This window comes from Arachis hypogaea, chromosome 12 (genome assembly GCF_003086295.3).
Source record: "Arachis hypogaea cultivar Tifrunner chromosome 12, arahy.Tifrunner.gnm2.J5K5, whole genome shotgun sequence".
Lineage (NCBI taxonomy): Eukaryota > Viridiplantae > Streptophyta > Magnoliopsida > Fabales > Fabaceae > Arachis > Arachis hypogaea.
The window spans coordinates 45673945-45677671 of NC_092047.1; positions in this window are offsets into that span (position 1 = coordinate 45673945).

The window sequence follows — 3727 nt, forward strand, 5'->3', positions numbered from 1 at the left end:
GGTCAGGCTGGACAGCTTTAGCAGTTCCTTCAATTTCTTAGATTCCTTCCACTTTTGCATGCTTCCTTTCCATCCTCTAAGCCATTCTTGCCCTGTAAACCCTGAAAACACTTAACACACATATCAAGGCATCGAATGGTAATAATAAATGATTAAACATAGCAAATTTAAAGCCAAAGAAGCATGTTTTCAATCATAGCACAAAATCAGGAAGGAAAATGTAAACTCATGCAAATTGTATGAATAAGTGTGAGAATAATAGATAAAATTCACTAGATTAAGCACAGGATAAACCCTAAAAATGGGGTTTATCAACCTTCCCACACTTAAACATTAGCATGTCCTCATGCTAAGCTCAAGAGAAACTATAAAGGAGTGAAGAGGAATGGTAAAATGTATGAAATGCAACCTATCTATATGAATGCAACTAAATGAAAAATGCTTTTATCTACTTGGTTAAAAGTAAACAAATCTTTTAGAAACAAATATGAATTGGATTTTACTAATTCAAATCACAAAATAAAGTACAAGTAAACTTGCAGAAGAAAATAGCTCATGAAAGCCGGGAACAAAGAATCGAGCATCGAACCCTCACTGGAAGTGTATGCACTCTAATCGCTCAGGTGTTTAAGGTTCGATCTCTCAATTCTCTAGTAATCTTGCTTTCTAAGGCTTGTTCTTCATCTACCAATCAACAAAAATTTAATACACAAATACACATATCAAGAGGTCTTTTAAGGGTTGTAATAGGGTTAGGGTCAAGGTAGGATTGTATTTGGCCAAGTGGACTAAAATCTGAATTCTTAATTAACTTAAACTTTTCCCACCTAACTTAAGACAATCCATGTAATCACAATACAAAATCTAACTACCCATTTACTATGTTTACCATATATTAATGCATCCGATTTTGAGTATAGTACATATGCATTGCTTTCACCATTTACTTTGGGGCATTTTGTCCCCTTTTTACTTATTTGCTCTTTTTCTTTTCTTTTTCTCTCTTCTTTTTCTTTTATTTTTATTTATTTATTTATTTTTTTTCTTTTATTTTTCTCAATGCATATGATTAAATTATTGAATTCATTGAACATGTCCTAAACATTTCTTTCACATTTTCATAAAGATATATAATACCTAATTCTTAAACCAATGTTTCCAAACCCAACTTTCCCCACACATAATTCATGAGCACTCTCACTAGTCTAAGCTAACCAATGATTCAAATTAAGGACATTATTATTTTCCGCTTAGAGTTAGTGATGAGCTAAAGTAAAGAACAAAATGGTATAATAGGCTCAAAATTGGTTTGTAAGGGATAATGAAAGGTAAGGCCATATAGGTATGTAAGTTTAGTGAAATAAGGCCTCAATCATGTAAGTGTATGCATACCTCAAATAATAGAAATATAGAATTAAGCAAGACAAATATCACAATTTTAGAGAGAAAAACACACACCAAAAATAAAATATTGGATGATAAAATGCAACCAATCAATTAGGCTCAAAATCTCACTGGTTTTAAATGTTCGAGCTCTAAACCATGTTCCAGAATAATATTTCTTCAAACAAGTTTAACAAAAGTTTTAATTCAATTTAGTGAAATACTCTAAAAAGTTTCTTGAAGAAGAAACTATTACTTCAACCAAGTAGTGGTAAAATATGCACAAAATGTAACAAACATGCAATCAAACATGCAAATGCAACAACTAACTACAAAGAAAATTTAAACATTGGTGATGAGAGGAAAATAACTAACCCACGGAAGTCGATATCGACCTCCCCACACTTAAAGATTGCACCGTCCTCGGTGCATGCTAAGATGTGCAAGTGGACGGGCTGCTACAACTGACGTCTTTCTCTAAAGATTGTGCAGATAGACTTGTCTGTTGCCCCATGTAAAAGGTTTATGTTTCCCTTCCTCTGTGGCCATCCTGAAAGAAGAGGAAAAAGAAAAAAAGTAACCCAAAAACAAAGATAGGAAACAAATAAAATATGGTTGGGTTAATGCCAAATGATGAGAGTCTCAACTACATGGTAGCTACAACAGGCAAGTGAGAAAATAGTATAAGCATATGACATATCAATAGTGCAAAAATTGCAACAATGGGGAAGAAATAGTAGGTAATGAAAGACAATATAAATCCATGTCAATACAAAAAGTGTACAAGTATCATAAAAGATTAGCAATGACTTAAATAATATTACCTAATCAGAATAAACAAGTCATGAAGCACCAGAGTAATGAAAGAAAAGATGCAACAGTTGAATAAGAAAATTTAACACCAATAATTTTGGCAGTAAAGAATTTTATAAAAATAATCACGTTGCAAGTATAGTTTCTAAACTAACAGAAAATCCTTTCATACAAACAAATTTGGTTGTCACTTGAGCAAACACAATAAAAATAAATCGAAGTATTTAAACCTCGGGGTCGTCTCTCAAGGAATTGTAGGGAAGTATGATTTATTATTGGTTATGGAAAATGGTATATTTTTGGGTTTTTGAAATAGGGAACAGGAAAGTAAATTGGCAGGAAATTAAATTAATAACTAGAAAAACTCTTGGCAAGGTATGAGAATTGGAAATCCCATCCTAGTTATCCTTATCAGGTGTGATGAGAATTGTTATCGCTCCGACTTAGTTAACCCTTACTAAATAAAGGAAAGTCAAGTGGACTAATCAATTTGATTCCTCAAGTCCTAGTCAACTCCTATGGAAAGACTAGCTTTAGAGAGATCCAAATCAATCAGCAATTCCCAATTCTCAATCAACAGCTGAGTTTGACAACTCAAGTATCACCAATTACTCAACCAAAGCCAAAAGGGAAAAAATCCAAATTATTTATATCATAAATAGAAGAAAGCAACCATAAATCTGAAATACCTTGAATTATATTAAATAGGAAATCAAATTAAGCATAGGAATTCATAAACCAATTTGGCAACATAAGTAATCAATAAGGGAAAATAGATAAAGTAGAATACTAAGACAATTAAAAGTAGAAAAGAAACTAAATTAAGGAACATTGAACCTGGAATTGAGAAGGAATGAACCACAAACTAAGAGAAATCCTAAATCCTAAAACCTAAGAGAGAGGCTCTCTCTAGAAACTACATCTAAAACCTAAATTTGTGAGTAATGAATGTTGTATCAATGAATGGATTGATTCCCCCACTTTGTAGCCTCTAATCTGTGTTTTCTGGGTCAAAAAATGGGTCAGAAATAGCCCGAAAAGCGCTCCCAGCAATTTCTGATATGTCCAACACGCTGCAAAGTCACGTGTACGCGTCGTCCACGCGTACGCGTCATCCACGCGTACGCGTGGATTGCATTTTTTCCAGGTCACGCGTCTGTGTGATCCACACGTGCGTGTCACCTATCTTCGGAGAAGCTATTGTAAATTATATATCGTTGCGAAGCCCCAGATGTTAGCTTTCCAACACAACTAGAACCGCCTCATTTGAACCTCTGTAGCTCAAGTTATGATCGATTTAGTACCAAGAGGTCAAGCTAGACAGTTTTAGCAGTTCCTTCAATTTCTTGTATTCCTTCCACTTTTGCATGCTTCCTTTCCATCCTCTAAGCCATTCCTGCCCTGTAAACCCTGAAAACACTTAACACACATATCAAGGCATCGAATGGTAATAAGAGATGATTAAACATTGCAAATTTAAGGCCAAAGAAGCATGTTTTCATTCATAGCACAAAATCAGGAAGGAAAATGT